The following is a 24,982-nucleotide window of genomic DNA, read 5'->3' as shown; positions in this document are numbered from 1 at the left end:
TTAAAAACGAAAAAACCCTAAATCGGCTGTGGAAGGAGTCGTTACAAACAAACTGCTGCAACTTATGTGCAACCCTCCTCTGGATGTGTGAACTACTCGCCTTTACGAGAATATAGATGAATCTCAATTTCCCAGACATTCATTTGGTCAAAGCTTTAAATTATTATTATTCATCCCCAGAAAAGCAGATCATTTCCCTCCAAAACTCGATCCTTATTAGTATTAATTGCACAACTTAAAACTCACGATCCCCAGGGTTCCGAGCCAAATTCGAACACACAACGGAACAATTGTACAGGTGGCAGAATCGAATTCAACGGCACGGGAATCACAGAACGGTGTTTGCGCATTTATTTTAATTGCAGAAGCTCTTTTTCTACAACCGATCTTGCAAGATCTTGACTGCACGTAAAACTCACGATGGTTTCAAACCAAGTTCCAAAACAAAACGGAACATCTGCAGGTGGCAGAACGGAATGCAACGGCACGGGATCCAGAGAACGGTGTTGGAGTAGTTTGAAAAAGAAAAGGGCACAAGTGCGGTGATTTGCAGGTGGCAGAAAAGAATTAAACGGCAGAGAAAAGAAGAGATTGAGAGAAGGATGTACGCGTGATAAGGAGGGCATAGGAATTGCAGAAAGGATTGGGTGGTATCGTAAATGAAAACTAACAGCCTGGACTGGCCGGCCAAGACAGAAGATCGTTCATTTCGGAAGCTATAATGATTAAATTTGTTTGCTTTATAGACTGGTTCACGCTTCGAATTTTGACGATCATCAATATATAATTCTCTGACGTTTGGTCATTTGAATGCCTTTTATCTGGCGTTTTAAGAAATATATGAATGGTTAAAAAAATTAAATAATTGAGAATTTCATATAAAAAAAAATATATTTAAATTTATTAGTCCCTCCCTTTATAGGCAGGAGACTAATGTTTTCGCATCCACTTTTAACTATTATTTGTTTGCATAGATAATCGCTTTAAAATATTAAAGATGATTTCTAATGTTTGCTGGGCGTTGAAGTTTATTTTTATTTTTAAATGTCAAAATTTAATTTTTTGATTGGCTTCTATCATTTTTGCTGGGCTGAAAAACAATTTTCGATTTGTAAAATTTAGTTAAAAAAAATGAGCCGATGATAAACAAGGCAAGATAAAAATCAATCCCATAAAAATCAATGGGAATGTGGGTTTTCTATCGCTGTCCGCCATTGAGCACGACATTAACGTTGTGGCTGCTACAGAAAATGCATCCTCGCTTTATTTCTCATGGGGGAATTGTGTTGCAGCGCCGTTTTTTTGTTAGCAGCATTGATGACATGCTCTCTATGTTGTTGGGCGTAGCCTCCACGTTGTTCCAGCGGGACTATGAAGCGACCTCGCTGTTCTGACACAAAATTGTAATTCAAAATGCTGTGAAGATTTGTATTCAAATGTTGAAGGAATTTTTTGTTTAATTTTTTCTTTTTGGATTCTGATTTGGGTTCAGAGGCAAACCTTGTACGCTAATTGATTTTTGAGGGTTAAATTTTGTGTTCCAAGAAACAAATTTGATAGAATATGCTTTTGGAGGGATTTCCTTGAGATTGTGAGTCGAATCTTTATTTTGGAGAAATTTTTCTTTTGGGGTTTGGAGGTAATGTCATTATGTAAACTGTGGATATTTTTTGTTTCAATTTTAGGGGACAAATCTTATGGTAAAAAAGGTTGGATCGATTTTATTTAATTTTTTTTATATGGAGATCTAGACTTGCAAGCACGACAGTTCAGTAAGGGCATAAAACCCGCTAGAACCTGCTAGCCCAGTGAAGACCTTCAGAAAGTATTTTTTGCCACCATACAGAGGCAGGAACCAATAGACTGAATCTCTAAGGCAACATTTTGGTGGCAAATGATTTTAGAAGGGACTTACTAGAAGGTTTATGAGGTAAAATTTTGAGGGTTTTGAATTATTTCTGGGGCAAAGACCTATTTCAAATTTGCATTTGAATGGTTTACTTTTAGTTTCAAAATTTGGAGGAAATTTTTAATTTAAAATGGTTTGGGAATGGCAAAATGTTGTTTTGAAGAGTTTTGTGGGTTTTTTCAGGTTCTTTATTTTCGCGTGTTGAACCACGTGGATCAACGATGCAAGAATGAGGTTAGCCTCTTTTCAGTGTGATTTTTCTCTTCCGCTACTATTTTCTATTTTATGTCATATATAAAATGGTTGTTTTAGCTGGTTGTATGGCCCTGTAATTAAGTGGAAAAATCCAGGGCCAAATTTCTAAGCATAGCTTCCTTTGTGATTATGGGCATTCTATGAAAATGGTTTTACTTTGGAGAGAAATAGAATATAGTACAAATGATCAACACAGCTTTTTTCTATACCATTGAATGAATGTTGTAGGAATTTAGTCTATACTATGTTGTTTTTTTGTTGTCATTGTTTTTCAAACTTGGGATTTGCCAGCATGAAAGATTTATACGAAGAATTCCCCTTTGGAGTAAATACTGTCTACATTTTGGATTGTAATTTTATTTCGGCACTATTCTTTCACGGTCTTAACAATTTCGAGGTTGTCTGATAATTATTCTCTTCAATTCTCTTTTGAATAGATATTGTTGACACTATGTGTATGCTGGTCAAACATCATTCCATGTGGTATCTTTGTGTCTATTTTACTATGTTTAGAATTTCCTGAATTGAATTGAATGTCAATTTTAGCATGAGGATTTGTATTGGTGATATTTGTTTATCTAGGTTGTAGATTTGCATGCACTGTAAAATTTCAGATTCATAAGATTGTGTGTTACTAACAATCCAATAGTTGTTGTTCCTTTCAAATTGTGTATGCATCCCTAATTGCTGTTATCTGTTTCAATCAATACAAAGATGTGGTTATTATGTCTATAGAGTTAGGTGCTTTCATTCATTGAATCTAAAAAATCTTATAAGGCAAGAGTTATTAGCAGTCTTGTGTTCATATCCAAGGCAAAAATATAACTATACATTTTATCTATATCTTAGTCTCTAGGGTAGTTTTAGATCTCACAGAGCTTCCCATTGTGATTTGAGGAAAGGTTCTACCCCACATACTGTTCGTGTTTGAAGTGTCTCTAGAGAAACAGATTTTAGTACTAACAATAATAAAGCCAAAACCCAAAAAATCTTCTGCAACAATTTGATCTTTCACATTTTAATATTAATGAATATGAAAATTATTACACCGAACAAAATATTTTAACATGGTGAAGAATATTAATACTAGTCAACTCAAATCTGTAGGATTTACTTACAAAGATTCCAAATTTATTGATGCATTCTCAATGCCTATTGGAATTTTCCCAGAGATGTTGTTTCTTAGAACCCTTCAACCAGCCTAGTTATTATAAGTTACATACTTGCATAAATATCATATATATAAATGGCATATATACTCCAAAACAAATAGGGAGTCGATGAACGTTCTTCCCTTTACAAGTATTTTAGATTGATCAGAGACAATATGAAGTCCAAAGAAGAACCACCTTGAGCTATGTCACTTTATCCTCTTCTGAATGTCTGAAGGATAAATATGATTGAAATTGCATCACTAATTAACATATATGAAGAGACATTCTAAGGACAAGAAAATAAAAGATTAAATTTGTTGGTTCAAATAGAGATTTAGTGAATTCAAAATAGATAAGATTAATTACGATTGAAATCGCATCATGCAAACACATTCAAGGACAAGAAAATAAAATATTAAATTCATAGATGCAGACAAAGATTTAATGAATTCAAAATAGATAAAGATTAAATATGATTGAAATTGCATCAGTAGTCAAAATCGTAGGTGAAAACGAAGATTTAATGAGTTCAAAATAGATAAAATTTCAACAAAGATAGGTACCATGCTGGTAGTTTTTGTAGTCCTCTTTTATGAAACAAAACAATGAGAGGAAAACATGTTCTCACAAGAATTTTATATTTGTTAAATTTGAAAGAGTTGATGGAATTAGTCCATTCATAGAAGTTCCTTGACGCATCCTGTAACAAAACCATTTCACCTTAGTGTTCTCAGACTCTTCCACTATAGTAAATTTGCACAAATGAGAGAAACATTACACTAAATATTACTATGTTGTTTGGTTGGATTTATCTTCACATTAAGGAAAGAATAAGATCAAATATCCAACACTAGCTATCTGACAATGTTTCTAGCAAGCTAAAGTTTCCAAGAAAATATGGTATTTTACCAGTAAAATTATAGGTAGATGCCAAACTGTATCAACCACGAAAAGCGCATAAATATACTTAGCTATTTCTGTGTTTGATAATATTGTAATTTTATAATATCCTTGTAATGTAGAAATACATATAAAAGAGAATAGCTACTTACAATTCTTTCATACTCACTAAGTCGATAAAAGTTCGAGGTATATTTCTGATGTACTGATAAGAGTATATATACATGTGTAAGAAAGGATAACAATAATTGTTTGAAAAGAATTTATGTTATCACCTTAAGCCAATAATTTATAGAAGAAGAATTTTCAATTTCCTCAATAATGTGGTCTGTTTGGCCTGATCCATGATTAAGGCACAGGATGGCTTTTTGTATTGCTTGCAGGGGTGTATGAAAGTTGAAAACTGTTTGATTTTCTGTAGATGGATCTCATTTTTCCAAATTATCTATTTTTTAAAGATTTGTATTTTTTACTCTTTTTACTCTTTGAGCTTTTTATCATTCTGATGATGGATCAAATAGTATGATTCGAAATGTTGATGGAAACAAACACAATCAAAATAAAAAATAAACATAATTACTAATATGAATTGTAGAAAACTAATATCTTTGATCCAACCTAGATTTAAAATATTATCAATTTTTCTTATGATTAGGAGATTTGGATCCCTATTCATCAATGTCTAAAGATCATGGGCCTAGAAACTAAGATCTCTCCCAATGATCAGACCGTTTTGTCATTCCACACGTCCCCTTTCCTTCACTTACATGCCTCTTACAAGGTTGGGAAATTAGAAAAAAGTTTTCTCGCATTCCACATACTCCACCACATCTTTCAAAAATGTCCGACAACCTCAAAAGGAACCAGTGACCTCTCTTTAATTTCTTCAATCAGGAATTGATTGTTGGCGGCTATGGAAAGAGGACTCCCCATTCATACTAGGACTCCTCGAAGGTCAATTTTCTTTGAATGATTAAATATTTTATTTAGGGCCTGCAGTAGAATTGGGGGACCAACGTCTTTGTCTTATAGCATTACTCAAGATAGTTTTACCTAAAGGTCCTATGCTAGGAATGTAGTTCTCAAATATTTTGTTCACTACTCATGTTTAGCAGATAAGATTCTGGCAGTTGCTCTATAATGCTCTTTGTGTGCAAGTTATAGTCATTCTGTGCTGACAATCACTTATTTTAATAATTATATACTTTGTCCAAAATCATAACATGGCAATAGATTGTTCAAAGGGGCTTTAAAAGATCTTCTATAGTACTTGAATAGTACTTGAAGATAGGTTTTGAGATCTGAATCCATACCACTATTTAGACCTGCATGGAGCACGGTAATTTCCTAATATTGATTAATAGATGATCATATGAAGATTTCAATATTTTTTAGTTTCTAAATATCCAATTTCTTTCATTTGACATGTACAAGACTCACTTGTTATGCTTGCATCATTGCAACGCTACCAATTTAATTGTTTGCGAGTTGCCGACCACTTGTTACTGACTGATTTTTCCTTTTAATCTTGAAGATATATTTATTTGGAGCTACTGAGACTCCAAGAATGCCTCCAATTATGTATTAATTTGTACATAAATAAATAGCTTACACAAATGCATATTTAGAAAAGCAACTTGGGTGAAATCCATGCTAGTTTAATGAAGAATTCTCAAACTGTTTGTTTACATGCAGTTGACAAAGGAGAGTTTCTGATTTACATGTTGCCCAGATTACCTATCATTTTCATATTTACGTTTGTCTTCATCTTTAGATATTATAATAACTAAATCAGTTATATCAAAAAATTAGATTTAAATATTAAAAATACAATTATCACACAACAAAGAAAATGCTACAATATAGATAATTTTATCAGTATAAATTGTCATAATTTTGTTAATGTCTTATTTTTGTTAATTTTGCAGGTTTTTGAATGCAAAAGCTCAAAACAATCGGGAAACCCACAAAGAAATTGATGCAGAAAAGGCAGATGCAACACTCAACACAGTCAAGTGAACCTAGACGATTCCTTAAACTCGATACTTTGTCAGTTCTCCCTGACTTCTCCAAACACATTAAGTGTATAAAAACTTTGAAAACTAAAATTTGATATTTTGCTTTGCTTAGATTTACCCTGTTTCTAATTGTTCATCCTCAATGTCACATTTTTGTTCCAGTTCAATACACAATGTTTCTAGATTTCATAATATTATTTGCTTTCTAGCTTTCATTATCTTATTTGCAATTGGTTTTGTTTATCTCATCAAATAAAGAGGTTTTGTGTATTTCATCAAATAAAGTTATTATTTGTAGAATGCGTCTATTCTAGTTATGTATTTGTTTCTTATTTCAGATGTTTTGCATGCACTATTTTTTCATAATTTTCTGTATCAACAGGCTTTTCAAAGAATTATGATACCCATGCACTCATATTGCTACTGTCCAGGTATGGTTCACTCATTGTCCTGCATAATCTTGACTGTCCTCTATTAACAACATAGTCATTTGCCTCTGCATTGTATCTAGTTGCAGTCACAATCACAATGTTTGTTCCTTTTTAGCATTGCCTCTTATGTTCATTATCTAAATCTCATCCCTTGTTTCTACACAATAGATCATGCAAGCACATATTTGATATGCACTATGTTTTCATGCTTTTGTCATGTTTTTGAGCCACAAACCTTTGTCTGCATCGGTACGCTTTACAAAGAATTATAGTTTGAAATTAAGCAAAATCAATTCCAATATTGCTGGTCAAAAGGATTTTGAAATACGAGGTCATTTGTTTTCATCATATTTCTACACTGTGGATCATGCAAACTCAGATTTGAATGTCTGATAGAGCTTAATCACTTTTTGCTAACTTTAATGTTTGTTTTCCATTATTTCTCTTCAAACAGATTTTGAAATACCACATCATTTTCATTGGTTTCCACTATTTTGTACTTTTCATGTTCTCAAACTGTGGATTATGCAAGAACAGATGTGAATTGGAATCATCCTTGCTTCATTGTATATTCCAACAACACCTACCGTCACCTACTGTAACTTGCAACTGCAACTGACAACCCAACATTGTTACAAATCTCAAATATATTGCGAATGGCAGCTCTTGTTTATTACTTTTATCAATCATATATATCAAATATGAAAATTATTTAATGTTACATGCTATTAAAATAAATTTAAGAACTAGCAATTGCACTAAGTTCAATTAGGGAAAATTTTGGTGTAGTTTTCATATATTTGTTCAATGCCTAAGTTCAATTGCTAGACTATTTAAAACATTGATGTTGTTTGTGTAACCAAGGTCTCAATTGAGAAGTGATAGCTTAAAATGAACTATGCATCTAGTTATAGGGATCCGAACATGACTAAAAAAACTCTGAATCAAGAAGATTAACTAGATTTCATTACCAATAAGATCGTGTTATGTTTGCAATAGCTGGAGAGGGAGATAGACATATGAACAAGTAGAGAGGGAGGAGAGGAAAGGAGATAAATAGACGAGAGAGAAGCAAAGAGATATAAAAGGAGGGACTGATAGAAAGAGATGGAAGGAGAGAGGAAGAGGGGGAGGGAGAAGTAGAGATAGCAAGAGGGAAATAGTGAGAGGGAGAGATGGAGACATAGAAGGATAAGGATACAAGAAATAATATATAGACAGAGCTAGAAGGATATATAGAGAGATAGTTGGAGAGATGGAGTGAATAAAAGAAAGATAGAGATAATGAGATATATAAAGAGATGGAGAGGAAGAGATTAGAAGATAGAGCTAGAGGGAGCAAGAGAGAGAAAAAGGAGGTAATAGAGAGAAGAAGAGATAGGGGGGAGATATAGAGATAGTGATAGAGATAGGGAGGGAGACACATCGAGTTATGTCAAAGTATGAGAGAAATTGAGATAGAGATAGGGAGGAGTAACAAGGAGTGTATGAGAAAAAATTAGATAAACAAAAAGATAGAGGATAGACCAAAAGAGATACCAAAAGAGGGAGTAACATAGAGAGGAGTGAGAGGGAGAGGTATACATAGGGATAGATAAGGATAGAAAGAGGGAGTGATAAAGATAAGCTTAGAGAGAGAGAGAGAGAGAGGTGAGGAGATAGAGAGATAGAGAGTGATGGAAAGATAGATTAAATGTATTATATAAATTGAAATAAAAAATCAAAATATAAATATTCTAAAATAAACTTAAATTTTAATATGATAAATAATTATAAATTAAATTAATTCTAATAACTTTTAATTATTATTTGTAATTTTGTTAAAAAACATACATAATTAAAAATAAATCTCAAACTTAAATCTAAAATAAATATAAAATTAGAATAAACTAAATGGAAAAAGAAACTATGTGAAAATATAAATATTAATAAAAATAATAATTGGACTATGAAATTAAGATATATAGAGATTTTTCCGTGAAAGAAGAAGAGAGGAGAGAAATGAGAGAATTCTTGAGAAATCGGTTACACGACAATGGAGGTCTTGCGGGCTGTGAGGGGCACAAGGAGGCTCCAAATTTCTTGACATAACAAGCGGAGACCAAGGATGACTTGGTCGAGATTGACCTTTCCAATGAAATCAAAGAAGACATCGACCTATGGGATAGGTTGGCAGTGATTTGTTTCTTTGTCAGGCCAAAAATGGAGAGGAGCCGCATTAAAACTTGGATTGATAACCAATGGAAATCCAAAGTGGTGGTGAAATTCATACCAAAAGGTTTTTTTATTGTTATTTTTGCAGAGGAATGTGAGAAGGAGAAGATTCTGCATCATGGGAATTGGTTTTTAGATGGTCACCCCTTATACTCTCAATTGTGCTTGCCCAATTTCGACCCGGTCCCATTAGTTGTTTATGACAGACCCATTTGGATCCGTCTGTATAATCTTTTGGTCAAGTATTGGGGTGAGAGCAACTTGGAGAAGATAGGTAGAACTTTGGGGACCCTTTTAGAAATTGATGAAAATATAGGTGAGAATGATTCATATTTGTATGCTAGGGTGAAAATAGTAGTGGTGAAGGAGATTCCTTCCCATATTTATTTAAAATCGGCGAATAGGATTTGGTCGCAACAGTTAGAAGTGGAAGAAGTTAGGCTTTATTGTGGTCGATGTGGTGGTAGAAAACATTTGCAGGTGGATTGTAGAGTGTTTGTCAGGCCCACTAGGAGATTGATTCCGCGACCCAATAGACAGAGAACAGTTGAAAAATGGTTTCCCCTCAGAAAAAGGTCTTGAATGCTCGCGCTGAGAAATCAAGTTGTGCTGGTTCTTCAGAAGCTAAACGACAGAGCGAGATCAAAGCTATCCCCGATGGAGAGGAAATTCTTCCCAAAGATGATCCTATCAAATGTATGGGGTTCCCTAGCAAAGCCTTGGTTGTAAGTAAGGGTCTTTTAGATACCAAGATATATTATGAATTGGTGATAGAGGATGATTATGATAAAGAAGACGAATTGGATGTTGTTGACCCCAGATGTATTAGCCAATTGACCAGGGTTCTTCTAGGTAGATCCAAGGGCTACATAGGTAGAAGAAGAAACAAACAAAAGAGAGAGGATAAAGTGAAGGAGAAGGGAATCATCGGTGTTATCAATTTTATGAAGAGATCTAAGGGAGGTAATCCCTCCCTTGGAGCACCATGAAGACTCTTACTTGGAATGCCAGGGGACTAATGACCCCTGACAAGAGATGCTTGGTTAAACGTACATTAGATAAGACCTCTAATGACATTATTTTGCTTCAAGAACCCAAGCTGAGTTTGGATAAAGCTCTAAGCGTTTTGCACTTTTGTTCAAGATGGGAAAGTTATTTTCAAGAAGCTAGAGGATCGACAGGTGGCTTGGCAATACTTTGGAATCCTCAAGTGGTTAAAGTTGTTTCTTGAGAGATGTTTGATTACTAGATGGTTTGCAAGGTGTAATTATTCATAGGTGATTTGGAGTTTCCATTAATCAATGTATATGGCCCACTAAAGATAGAGGAAAAGATGAAAGTTTGGCAAATATCTTTCATTGTGGATTCAAATTTTGGGTAACAATAGGGTGGTTATAGTGGGAGACTTCATTGCCATATTATATTTAGATGACAAAAATGGAGGCCTAAGGAAATCCAACATGATTATGGAGGACTTTAAATATTTTGTGAATTCCAATGAAGTGTTTGATGTGGTGTCAAATAATGGATTATACAGCTGGAATAATAGAAGATTGAACTTCTCTAGGATTTATGTGAGGCTAGACAAGTTCTTCATAGGACCTAAATGGATGGAGGGTCAATTTATGTTGTCATCATGAATTATACCATATTTAGGATCTGATCATTTCCTTGTCTAATTGGAATTGGATGTTGGGAAGCCTAGGTAGCAGGGGTACTTCAAGTTTCAGAGTATTAAGCAGTGGAATGTGGCATCATTTAGAAACATTTTTGCAAAAAAATTGAGACTAGATGGGGAATTAGCAGCTCTCATCGAGACAGTGATGAATGCAGGGATGTCTAATAAGGAATTTGTGAAAGAAAAAGAGCTAAGAAAGAGTCTGGTAGAGGTCCTTAGAAGAGAGGAGATCTATTAGAAAGATAAATCTAGGGAGTTGTGGATTATGATGGGGGATTCTAACACCAAGTTCTTTCACTCCTCAATTAAAGAAAAATGCTCTCTTAACAAAATAGCAACAATTAGAGATGATGGAGGCTCTTGGTGCTCATCTATGGAGGAGATTGAAAAGGCGGCAATACAATACTTCAAAAAGGTGTTGGGCACTAGCAATAACATCAATGCTGGAAGAAGCGACTTCTTGTTGGATGTGATTAACGAGGAGGTTTCTAGGGAGGACATCAAAGCTCTGATGGTGCCCTTGTCTCTACAAGAGGTCTGAAAGGAGGCTACCTTCTCGCTGCATCATAATAAGGCGCCAGGCCTAGATGGATTCATTATGAAGGTTTTCCAGAAATGCTGAGAGTTCATGGGGGCAGACATATGGAAGGTTGTGGAAGACTTCAAGAAAAAAAGGAGATTTATTAGAGAGATCAACAATACCATTATTGTTCTCATTCCCAAAAAGTAGAATTATGAAACTATGATAGATTATCATCCTATTTCTCTCTGTAATTCTATCTATAAAATCATTTTGAAGGCTATGACTATCAGACTGAATAAAAATTTTCATAAATACAATTAAGAGGAGCAACATGGTTTCACCTCGGGCAAAGAAATATATGATAGAATTATTTTGACAGCAGAGACCATCCATTTCATGAACAAGGACAAATTGAGAGGTATGGTGGTCAAGTTAGATGTTAGTAAGGCTTATGACCATGTGATTTGGAACTTTCTTTTGAGTGTTTTAGAAAGATTTGGTTTCCATAGTTCAAATGGTTGGAGTTTGTTAGGCATTGTATTTCACCCACTAACTTCTCAGTGCTACTAAACGGTGTTGTCTATGGTTTTTTTAATGCTACCAATGGATTGAGACAAGGAGACCCCTTATCCCCATCACTTTTTGTTCTCATGGTAGAAGTGTTGGGGAAGAATATTAGGAGGAAATGCAGGTTAGGGCAATGGAAAGACATTCAAGTTCATAGAAATGTGGACTCCATTACTGATTCACAATTTGCAAATGACAGTATCGTATTTGGAGAATCTTCAGAGCAAGAAGAAAAGGAGATCAAAAAGACCCTAAAGGAATACGCGGAGGTCTCAAGACAATGTATGAATAAGAACAAATCATAGGTGTTTTTCCTCAACACGAATAAAAGGATGTAGATAAACATTGTAAAGTTTGGAATTTCAGATTGAGGTCTTCCCAATGAAGTATGTGGGGGTTCCACTTTTCCTAGGATGTAGTCACAAGATTATGTGGGAGGACATCATCAACAAGTGTCAAGCCGAATCCTCACCATGGAAGAACATATAGCTTTCTCAGGCGAATAGAATCCAAATGATTAAATCTTTCTTATTAGCAGTTCCTATTTATAGCATGTCTTGCTTTCAAATTTTGGTCAGAGCTATAGAAGCTTTGGATGGTCTACTTAAAAAAAACTTATGGGAAGGAGAGAAGCATGCCAAAAGAATCCCATTAATTAATTGGGACATGACCTTCTTGTTGAAAGATGAAGTTGGAGCAGGCCTTAGGAAAATGGATTTGCAGAATTTGGCCTTGGTTGCTAAATTGGTGTGGAAAATGTACAAATACCCTCACAAACCATGGTGTTGAATTGTGAGAAGAAAATATTTGGACTCGGAAGAGCCAGAAAGATTATTCACCCTTGCTAATTATGAATCTAGTTCAACGATCTGGAACTTTACTTGGGAGAACAGAAGGCTGATTACAGAGCACTTGACATGGAAAATTGGTGATGGTAGGAAAGCTCGGTTTTGCAGAGATTCTTGGAATGGGGAGATAGAATTAATGGATTGCTTTGAGGACTAGGATTGGATACTTTCAGCTGAGGAAAGAATAGGAGAATTAGCGGTGGATTATTTTGTGACCCCTGTGCACAAGACCGAGAGAGTTAAGTGGAAGGTTGTGGGTCGGTGAAATGAGGAGAATAAAAAATGTCTAGTCGATCTCTTGAGTAATAGAACAATTATTTTCTCAGATGAAGCAGATTCGTTGTTGTGATGTGGAACCAAATATAGGAATTATAAAGTAAACCTGGCCTATGTAGTCCAAAAAAGAAGGCTTAGGGATACACATTGGTGATAAGGTTCACCAAGCTTGGTCACACTTCTCCTATTGGTGTTGCTCACTCGACCAAATCCTCCAGGCCTTTCTATGCTTCAAGACCTCCTAGTCCTTCTCAAGCTCTGCTAGGACTATTTCTTTGTCCAACTTAAGGTGACATTCAACAAGTGTCTTCACTAGGAACTCTACCAATTCAATGCTCTTCACTAGTCCTTAGTCCTTCAAATTGACATTTTGTCACTCTCACCCCCAATGTTGTCATGTGTTTTGTAGAGGTGTGGAGGTGTTCATCCAATGTGTAATTTATTCAACAAGGTCCATATGTTTCATTGCTAAACTCATCTTCCTTACCGATTTCAAGAAAATGCATGAAAAGAGGGCTACTAGGAAAGAGCCCCAATTAGGCCTCCTAATACGGATTTTTAGGGATTTTTGGTCATACGGTCCAAAAGACCCTAAAAATAGTTTTATGATTCTTCCATCACTCATTTAAACCTAAGATATTTAGTTGGTTTTATACCCCCAAGTGTCCGTACAATGCCCTAACCAAAAAATGAGGTTTTGCTAGGGTTTCAATAGCTTCTAAGACTGCGACTGTCCAACTTTGTGAAAAGGGCATCAAATGGACTTCTCAAGGCTTCTCCTTACAAATGCAACACTGTATGAACCTTATGAACAATTTCAAATGCTTAGATTAAGGTTTTGGTTTCACCCCTGCAATATTATGTCATTTCTTCACCTCGTCTTTCCTAGCTGGGTTACAACAGGACTCACCTAGATCAAAGTGGAAACAATAGTAACGTTGACTTCCAGAGCTCCTCCCTACATATTTACAATTTAGATTGGGTTTCCTTCTATTTCCCAATATTTTGTGATGGTAGCACGAAGGGATTTTATGGGGCAACCATTTTGCAGTGATATGTTATTTACAAGCCAAAACTAGCTATTTGAAAACAAAACAGTAAAAGAACTAACGAAACCTATGTACAAAGCATGAAATGGACTATAAGATACCACAACACACCAAATAAAAATAATCCAAGTTTGGATCAATGGATTCAATCCATTTGTATTCACTGTTCAATGCAAAATAAAACCAAAACAGTAATAACAGTCTAAAAATGAGTGGTTTGAGTTTGTTATTCACAATAATCAATGCTTCCAACCTTGGTATCCATACAAGAGAGGGTTTAAATAGTCTTCCCCATGTGTGGAGGCATCTTAGGTCAATGTTAGAACCCTGACTCCACCGCTAAGCTCTTTTTAGGACCAAATTGTCATGACAACTTTTACATTTTTCCACATCTTGCCTTTCTAAATTAGGCAACATATTACAAAGCATTACTAACTTATTTTTAAGCATTTCTAAGGCTACTTTGAACCCATCTATTGGTTTAACCAAACTATTCCTCTTTTGACCATCTAGAAGGCATTATTGACTACTCAAACCAAGAACAACCAACAAAGTGCAAACCTAGAAAGAAACCAACTAAGCTAGGGCTACACTTGACTCAACCTAGACTCTAATCATACACATTCGACCCTCTTGGAGTCCTTATTGGAAATATGACCTGGATAACGTCGGTATAAGCCAAAATTGAAGAAGGACTATTAGCTTAAGTCCTAGGTGCTCCTGTACCATTCTCCCACACAAAAGAAAATTAAGTCACCTATTTCAGGATAAGATTCTGATCAATGCCTAACCTTTTGAACTCTGTCTCAGGCACCCATGTAGACTCTACATCATCCATGCCCTACCACTTAACTAGGTGCTCCCAATAAGTTTGGTATCTTGTCTTTTTTGCGACCCTTGAACTCACTATCTTCTCAGCCCTTAGACTTGGTTTTGCTGGATTTTGAAGGCTATTTGCATCATCTGCTACCTGTGTTAGACTTTGATCTGAATCTCAAATTGGCCCTTTGTAAGCCACTAAATCTACCACATTGAAAACCGGTGATAATCCTATTTCACTTGGTAGGTCCACCTTGTATCATTTTCTCCATACTTGGCTAAGATGGCACATGGACCCAATCTTCTCATCTGCAACTTATTAGATACCCCCTACGACAACCTTTCTTTGTTGAGGTGTACCATGACAAGATCACCTACTTGGAATTCTAGGTTCTTCCTTCTCTCGTCAACCTTTTGTTTGATCTTAGTTGTGTTTTCCTTCAATGTTTTCTTAATTCATTCATGTATCTCTTTCATAGACTGAGAAAAATCTTCAACGTATCCGCTCCTTGTTGCTGCATTCCCTAGGTCTCTTAGCTCTAGTATACCCCTTGGTTGAAGACCATAGATCACCTCAAAAGGGCTCTTTCCTATGGTTCTATTTATGGTATCATTGTAAGCATATTCAGCTTGTGCCAACACTTGATCCCATTTCTGACCATATTCTTTGGTAAGGCACCTCAATAGGTTTCCTAAGATCCTATTTACCACCTCAGTCTGTCCATCTATTTGTGGATGGTATGCAGACCCAAAAGATAGATTGGTGCCAAGCCTTTGCCAAAGTGTTTTCCAAAAATGACTCATAAACTTTGAGTCCCTATCTGAAACAATGCTCATGGGCAATCCATGTATCCTTATCACTTCCTTAAAGAACAATTGAGCAATATGACATGCATCATGAGTGGTCTTGCAAGGTACAAAGTGGGTCATCTTACTAAACCTGTCCACTATGACATAAATGATATCAAATCCCTGCTTTGTCCTTGGCAAACCCACTACAAAGTCCATACTAATGCACTCCCAAGGTCTATTTGGTATGGGAAGAGGTTGGTATAAACTGGCATTTGAAGATGTGCCCTTGGCCTTTTGACAAACAATACAAGTTTACACTTACTTCCTAACATCTTGATTCATCCTAGGCCAATAGTAATACCTTTGGACTAACTCTTGAGTTTTGTTGACTCCAAAATGACCACTAAGATTGGCATTATGCTTCTCTTGTATGAGATTTTCTCTTAATGAACCTCTAGGCACACAAAGTTGCCCTCCCTTAAAAAATAACCCATCTCACAAGGTATAATCTGAAAACTCACTATGAAAATGGTTTTGATACTCTTTGCATACCTTATAAGCATTGGAGAAATCTTCATCATCCGGGTATAGGCCTCTAAATCTGTCAACACCTATGCTTCTTAACTGAATTTCTTGGACTGTCAAGAGTCTCCTACTCAATGCATCAGCAACCCTATTTAGTTGACCTTTTTTGTGCTTGATTGTAAATGTGTAGGCTTGCATATATTCTACCCACTTCATGTGCTTGTGACTAAGATTGTCTTGTGAGTTTAGGAAGCTTAAAGCTTGATTGTCTATGTAGACTACAAATTCCTTAGGAAGGAGATAGTGTCTCCAATTCCTCAAAGCCTGCACTAATGCATATAACTCCAAGTCATATGAGGAGTATTTCCTCTTAGCATCACTTATCTTCTCACTATGAAAAGCTACTGGTCTTTCTTCCTGACTTAGGACAACACCTACTACAACATTGCTTGCATCACATTCCACTGTGAAGAGTTTCTCAAAACAAGGAAACACCAAAACCGGTTGAGTGGCTATCCTTTCTTTCAAGGTTTCAAAACCTCTATTTTCTTGTTCATTCCACTAAAACTTTTCCTTCATTCGACCTTTAATTGTGTCCAACATTGGTGCACATATAGCACTGAATTGCCTAATAAATTTCTTGTAATATTGAGCTAGACCATGGAAGCTTCTCACCTCTGTTGCCGACTTAGGAGTAGGCCAATTTACTATGGCTTCAACCTTGCTAGGAACCATCTTGAGATTTCCATGTGACAACATAAACCCAAGGTAAATCAACTCATGCTTTATAAATTCCAACTTGTCCAAGTTCATGGTTAGCTTCTCTTCATACAATCTTTGTAGTACAATTTGAAAATGCTTAACATGATTTGCCTTATCCTTACCGAAAATGAGAATATCATCTAATATACCACCACAAATTTACCTATGAAGTCCTTCATCACCTCATTCATGAGCCTCATGGCTTGGATCATTTGATAAGCCAAATGGCATTACAAGCCATTCATTAAGACTCTCAGTTATCTTGAATGTTGTTTTCCATTCATCACCCTCCTTAATCCTAATTTGGTCGTATCCACTTTTAAGGTCAATATTGGTAAAGTATTTGGCTTCCCCTAAACAATCCATTAGGTTCTCTATTCTAGGAATTGGAAACCTATATCTAATGGTGATCCTATTTATAGCCCTAGAGTCAGTGCACAATCTCCAAGCACCACCTTTGTTTGGTACTAAGACAGTAGGTATAGCACAAGGGCTAATGCTTTTCCTAATTAGGTCTTGGTCTAAAATCTCTTGAAATTGTTTAGCAATTTTATTATTTTGTTGGGGATTCATTTTGTAAGCCACTTTGTTAGGTAGGGATGCTTTGGGTATGAAGTCAATTTGAATTCTTATGGCTCTTTTAGGAGGTAACGTGGATGGTTGTCCATCACTCACTATCCCTTTGAACTATTTCAATAGGTCTTGAACCTCCATTAGCAAATCTGGTTTCTCCTTCTTATATTCCTCTTTAGGTTTCATCACTAATGCAAACCATATTCCTTCACCTTCCTCAAGTATCTTCAAGAAATTTTTTTCCCTCACCAAAAGGACATTAGGACCTACTGCTCTATTTTCACCTTCCTCAAGGATAGATTGTATCTTGAATGTGACTCCATCTTTCTTGAATAAATATGCATCCTTGGTTCCATCATGAATAGCTTGTCTATCAAATTGACATGGTCTTCCTAATAGAAGATGGCATGCATCCATGGGTAGGACATCACATAGCACTTTGTCCTTATACCTCCCAATGGTGAAATCCACCCATGCTTGCTCATTTACCAAGACATGTTGGCCTTTATTCAACCAAGTGACCCTATATGGGTTGTTATGAGGCATCTTCTACAACTTGAGCTTACTCACTGCCTCTTCTGACACAATGTTGTCTGTTGACCTTGAATCAATTATCACCTTACAAACTTTGCCCATAATTTTGCATTTGATTCTAAATAGTGATCTCCTTTGGCTAGGCTCTTCCTTGATAGGTTATTTGATCAAAGTTCTTCTTATCATTAGGTTGTCACCTACCTTAGATTCTAAAGCCACTTCTAAGGTCTTACTGCTTGAAGTTTCTTCTTGAAGGTAGTTTACCCTTCTCTCACCACTTTGTGATGAAGATCCCTTCTCTAGACATCTATATGCTGGATGACCAAGCTGATTGCAATGGTAACATTTCATTGAGGCAAAATATGTAGAACCCCTACCTTGTCCACTAGTTCTTCCTCTAAAACCATTGTTTGACCCCCTTCCTCTACTAGATACTCCTCTACTTGAACCAACTTCTTGGTGCTCAGTGAGGTTACACTCAGCTTGTGTTTTTTGCTCTTAATTTATTCCTCCAAAGGCTCCCCTATGGCCTCTATTTTCTTTTCCTCTATCTCTACCCCTTCTACTACTTGAATCATGTTTCCTTTTCAGTTTTTCTTCCACTTTAAGGGCAAGCTGATAGCTTTGATGTACTATCTTTGGGCTCAATAGACTGATTTCCTCTTGGATGTTCTATCTTAGTTCATTTAGATATCTAGCTACTTTAAGGATTTCTTCTTCCACAACATGAGACCTAAGACTAAGTTTGTGAAACTCCTCCATATAACCACTTACATGAAGGTCTTTTTGTCTTAGGTTTTGTCTTTCCCTATGGATCTGCACTTCATAGTCATTGGGGAGATAAGTTTCTTTGATTTTGACTAACATCCCTTTCCAAGAAGAGATGGGGGTTTTACCCACTTTCTTCCTCTCATCCTACACAAATTTCCACCATGTGAGAGCGACTCCCTTTATCGTAGACTTTTCCACTTTGACTCTTTGAGCTTCAGTTATGCCTTCACATTCAAAATGGTTCTCTATGCCCTCTAGCCATTCTAGAACCACTTCTACTTCCATCTTACCAGTGAACAATGGCAATCCTTCTAGTGATTTACCTCTGAAGGCTTTCAGTGCCTTTAGGAAAGGTTTCTATTCCAAAAAAGGTTCAGGTTCAGGCACTTTGTCTATTTGTGACACCTCTTTACCATTTCCTTCTACTCCTTCAACCTTCACTAAAACTTCTTCTTCCTTGGTTTCAATTACACCAAGCTTACCTTCCAATTCTGACAATTTTTCCTTCACGAGCCTATTCTCTTCCTCCTGATCATCCACTTTCTTTGCCAGCTCTACATTGGTCACCATATTGATATTTTCTGCAACACACTCTTCCAATTCTAAGGACATCACCTATTATCTAGCCCAAATCTTATAGGCTCTGATACCAATTTGATAGGGTTCACCTAGCTTGCTCACACTTCTCCTATTGGTGTTGCTCACTCGACCAACTCCTCCAGGCCTTGCTATGCTTCAAGACCTCCTAGTCCTTCTTAGTCTTTTCTAGGACTATTTCTTTGTCCACCTTAAGGTGACATTTAACAAGTGTCTTCACTAGGAACTCTACCAATTCAATGCTCTTCACTAGTCCTCAGTCCTTGAAATTGACATTTTGTCACTCTCACACCTAATGTTGTCATGTGTTTTGTAGAGGTGTGGAGGTGTTCATCCAATGTGTAATTTGGTCAACAAGGTCCATATGTTTCATTGCTAAACTCGTCTTCCTTACCAATTTCAAGAAAATGCATGAAAAGAGGGCTACTAGGAAAGAGCCCCAATTAGGCCTCCTAATACATATTTTTAGGGATTTTTTTTCATACGGTCCAAAAGATCCTGCAAAGAGTTTTAGGATTCTTCCAACACTCATTGAAACCTAAGAGATTTAGTTGGTTTTATACCCCCAAGTGTCCATACAATGCCCTAACCAAAAAATGAGGTTTTTCTAGGGTTTCAATAGCTTCTAAGACTGTGATTGTCCAACTTTGTGAAAAGGGCATCAAATTGACTTGTCAAGGCTTCTCCTTACAAACGCAACTCTGTATGATCCTTATGAACAATGTCAAATTCTTAGATTTAGGTTTTGGTTTCACCCCTGCAATATTATGTCATTTCTTCACCTTGTCTTTCCTAGCCGGATTACAACAGGACTCACCTAGATCAAGGTGGAAACAATAGTAACCTTGACTTCCACAGATCCTCCCTACATATTTACAATGTAGATTGGGTTTCCTTCCATTTCCCAATAGTTCGTAATGGTAGCACGAAGGGATTTTATGGGGCAACCATTTTGCAATGATATGTTATTTACAAGCCAAAACTGGCTATTTGAAAACAAAAGAGTAAAAGAACTAACAAAACCTATGTACAAAGCATGAAATGGACTATAATATACCACAACACACCAAATAAAAATAATCCAAGTTTGGATCAATGGATTCAATCCATTTGTCTTCACTGTTCAATGCAAAATAAAACCAAAACAGTAATAACAGTCTAAAAATGAGCGGTTTCAGTTTGTTATTCACAATAATCAATGCTTCCAACCTTGGTATCCATACAAGAGAGGGTTTAAATAGTCTTCCCCATGTGTGGAGGCACCTTAGGTCAATGTTAGAACCCTAACTCCACCGCTAAGCTCTTTTTAGGACCAAATTGTCACGACAACTTAGAAACTTGTCATTACAACTTTTACATTTTTCCACATCTTGCCTATCTAAATTAGGAAACCTATTACACATCATTACTAACTTATTTTTAAGCATTTATAAGGATATTTTGAACCCCTCTATTGGTTTAACCAAACTATTCCTCTTTTGACCATCTAGAAGGCATTATTGACTACTCAAACCAAGAACAACCAACAAAGTGCAAACCTAGAAAGAAACCAACTAAGCTAGGTCTACACTTGACTCAGTCTAGACTCTAATCATACACATTGGACCCTCTTGGAGTCCTTATTGGAAATATGACTTGGCTAAGGTTGGTATAAGCCAAAATTGAAGAAGGAATATTAGCCTAAGTCATAGGTGCTCCTACACCATTCTCTTACACAAAAGAAAATTAAGTCACCTCTTTTGGGATCAGATTTTGATCAATGCCTAACTGTTTGAACTCTGTCTCAAGCACCCATGTAGCTTCTGCATCATCCATGCCCTACCACTTAATTAGGTGCTCCCAATAAGTTTGGTTTCTTGTCTTTTTTGCGACCCTTGAACTCACTATCTACTCGGCCCTTGGACTTGGTTTTTCTGGCATTTGAAGGCTATTTGCATCATCTACTACCTGTGTTTGACTATGATCTAAATCTAGAATTGGACCTTTGTAAGCCACTAAATCTACCACATTGAAAACCAGTGATAATCCAATTTCACTTGGTAGGTCCACCTTGTATCATTTTCTCCATACTTGGCTAAGATGGCACATGGATCCAATCTTCTCATCTGCAACTTATTAGATACCCCCTACGACAACCTTGCTTTGTTGAGGTGTACCATGACAAGATCACCTACTTGGAATTCTAGGTTCTTCCTTCTCTCGTCAACCTTTTGTTTGATCTTAGTTGTGTTTTCCTTCAATGCTTTCTTAATTGATTCATGTATCACTTTCATAGACTAAGAAAAATCTTTAGTGTATCCACTCCTTGTTGATGCATTCCCTAGGTCTCTTAGCTCTAGTATACCCCTTGGGTAAAGACCATAGATCACCTCAAAAGGGCTCTTGTCTATGGTTCTATTTATGGTATCATTGTAAGCATATTCAGCTTGTGGCAACACTTGATCCCATTTCTGACCATATTCCTTGGTAAGGCACCTCAATAGGTTTCCTAAGATCCTATTTACCATGTTGGTCTGTCCATCTATTTTTGGATGGTATGCAAACCCAAAAGATAGATTGGTCCCAAGCCTTTTCCAAAGTGTTTTCCAAAAATGACTCATAAACTTTGAGTCCCTGTCTGAAACAATGCTCATGGGCAATCCATGTATCCTTATCACTTCCTTAAAGAACAATTGAGCAATGCATCATGAGTGGTCTTGCAAGGTACAAAGTGGGCCATCTTACTAAACCTGTCCACTATGACATAAATTCTATCAAATCCCTACTTTTTCCTTGGCAAACCCACTATAAAATCCATACTAATGCACTCCCAAGGTCTATTTGGTATGGGAAGAGGTTGGTATAAATTGACATTCGAAGATATGTCCTTGGCCTTCTGACAAACAATACAAGTTTGCACATACTTCCTAACATCTTGATTCATCCTAGGCCAATAGTAATACCTTTGGACTAAGTCTTGAGTTTTGTTGACTCCAAAATGACCACTAAGATTGGCATTATGCTTCTCTTGTATGAGATTTTCTCTTAATGAACCTCTAGGCACACAAATTTGCCCTCCCTTAAAAAATAACCCATATCACAAGGTATAATCCAAAAAGTCACTATGGAAATGGTTTTGATACTCTTTGCATACCTTATAAGCATTGGAGAAATCTTCATCATCTAGGTATAGGTCTCTAAAACTGTCAACACCTATGCCTCTTAACTGAATTTCTTGGACTATCAAGAGTCTCCTGCTCAATGCATCAACAACCCTATTTAGTTGACCTTTTTTTTGCTTGATTGTAAATGTGTAGGCTTGCATATATTCTACCCACTTCATGTGCTTGTGACTAAGCTTGTCTTGTGAGTTTAGGAAGCTTAAAGCTTGCTTGTCTATGTAGACTATAAATTCCTTAGGAAGGAGATAGTGTCTCCACTTCCTCAAAGCCTGCACTAATGCATATAACTCCAAGTCATATGAGGAGTATTTCCTCTTAGCATCACTTATCTTCTCACTACGAAAAGCTACTAGTCTTTCTTCCTAACTTAGGACAACACCTACTACAACATTGCTTGCATCACATTCCACTGTGAAGAGTTTCTCAAAACTAGGCAACACCAAAACTGGTTGAGTGGCTATCCTTTCTTTCAAGGTTTCAAAACCTCTATTTTCTTGTTCATTCCACTAAAACTTTGCCTTCATTCCACCTTTAATTGTGTCCAACATTGGTGCACATATAGCACTGAATTGCCTAATGAATTTCTTGTAATATTGAGCTAGACCATGGAAGCTTCTCACCTTTGTTGCCGACTTAGGAGTAGGCCAATTTAATATGGGTTCAACCTTGCTAGGATCCATCTTGAGATTTCCATGTGACCACACAAACCCAAGGTAAATCAACTCCTGCTTTATAAATTCCAACTTGTCCAAGTTCATGGTTAGCTTCTATTCATACAATCTTTGTAGTACAATTTGAAAATGCTTAACATGATCTGCCTTATCCTTACTGAAAATGAGAATATCATCTAATATACCACCACAAATTTACCTATGAAGTATTTCATACCCTCATTCATGAGCCTCATGGCTTGGATCATTTGATAAGCCAAATGGCATTACAAGCCATTCATAAAGACTCTCAGTTATCTTGAATGCTATTTTCCATTCATCACCCTCCTTAATCCTAATTTGGTCATATCCACTTTTAAGGTCAATATTGGTAAAGTATTTGGCTTCCCCTAAACAATACATTAGGTCCTCTATTCTAGGAATCGGAAACCTATATCTAATGGTGATCCTATTTATAGCCCTAGAGTCAGTGCACAATCTCCAAGTACCACCTTTCTTTGGTACTAAGACAGTAGGTACAACACAAGGGCTAATGCTTTTCCTAATTAGGCCTTGGTCTAAAATCTCTTGAATTTGTTTAGCAATTTCAACATTTTTGTGGGGAGTCATTTTGTAAGCCACTTAGTTAGGTAGGGATGCTCTGGGTATGAAGTCAATTCGATGGCTTATGGCTCTTTTAGGAGGTAAGGTGGATGGTTGTTCATCACTCACTATCCCTTTAAACTATTTCAATAGGTCTTGAACCTCCATTGGCAAATCTGGTTTCTCCTTCTTATATTCCTCTTTAGGTTTCATCACTAATGCAAACCCTATTCCTTCACCTTCCTCAAGTATCTTCAGGAACTATTTTTCCCTCACCAAAAGGATATTAGGACCTGCTGCTCTCTTTTCACTTTCCTCAAGGATAGATTGTATCTTGAATGTGACTCCATCTTTCTTGAAAGAATATGCATTCTTGGTTCCATAATAAATAGCTTGGCTATCAAATTGACATGGTCTTCCTAATAGAAGATGGCATGCATCCATGGGTAGGACATCAGATAGAACTTTGTCCTTATACCTCCAAATGGTCAAATCCACCCATGCTTGCTCATTTACCAAGACATGTTGGCCTTTATTCAACCAAGTGACCCTATATGGGTTGTTATGAGGAATCTTTTGCAACTTGAGCTTACTCACTACCTCTTCTGACACAATGTTGTATGTTGACCCTGAGTCAATTATCACCTTACAAACTTTGCCCATAATTTTGCATTTGATTCTAAATTGTGATCTCCTTTGGCTAGGCTCTTCCTTGACAGGTTCTTTGATCAAAGTACTTTTTATCATTAGGTTGTCACCTACCTCAGATTCTAAAGCCACTTCTAAGGTCTTACTGCTTGAAGTTTCTTCTTGAAGGTAGTTTACCCTTCTCGCACCACTCTGTGATGAAGATCCCTTCTCTAGACATCTATATGCTGGATGACCAAGCTGATTGCAATGGTAACATTTCAATGAGGCAAAATATGTGGAACCCCTACCTTGTCCACTAGTTCTTCCTCTAAAACCATTGTTTGACCCCCTTCCTCTACTAGATCCTCCTCTACTTGAACCAACTTCTTGGTGCTTAGTGAGTTTAGACTCAGCTTGTGTTCTTTGCTCTGAATTTCTTCCTCCAAAGCCTCCCCTATGGCCTCTATTTTCTTTTCCTCTACCTCTACCCCTTCTACTACTTGAATCATGTTTCCTTTTCAGTTTTTCTTCCACTTTAAGGGCAAGCTGATAGCTTTGATGTACTATCTTTGGGCTCAATAGACTGATTTCCTCTTGGATATTCTATCTTAGTTCATTTAGATATCTAGCTACTTTAAGGATTTCTTCTTCCACAACATGAGACCTAAGACTAAGTTTGTGAAACTCCTCCATATAACCACTTACATGAAGGTCTTTTTGTCTTAGGTTTTGACTTTCCCTAT

General features: G+C 36.5%; 1 long non-coding RNA gene across 2 annotated transcripts in view; it reads left to right on the top strand.

Moving 5' to 3' along the window:
• Positions 1-373: 373 nt before the first annotated feature.
• LOC131076700 (uncharacterized) overlaps positions 374-24,982 on the top strand; it is a 95,017-nt gene continuing 70,408 nt past the window's right edge. Inside the window, exons 1-5 of one of the 2 annotated variants that reach the window (XR_009113476.2) lie at positions 374-1,591; positions 1,686-1,930; positions 2,093-2,143; positions 6,147-6,267; positions 6,619-6,667. This is a non-coding gene — a long non-coding RNA (uncharacterized LOC131076700). The remainder of the gene's footprint in view (positions 1,592-1,685; positions 1,931-2,092; positions 2,144-6,146; positions 6,268-6,618; positions 6,668-24,982) is intronic. The other variant, XR_009113475.2, reaches the window with a different exon arrangement.

This window comes from Cryptomeria japonica, chromosome 10, assembly GCF_030272615.1.
Source record: "Cryptomeria japonica chromosome 10, Sugi_1.0, whole genome shotgun sequence".
Taxonomy (NCBI): Eukaryota; Viridiplantae; Streptophyta; class Pinopsida; order Cupressales; family Cupressaceae; genus Cryptomeria; species Cryptomeria japonica.
Note: the sequence above shows the minus strand (reverse complement) of the source record. Positions and strands in the feature narration are given on the sequence as shown.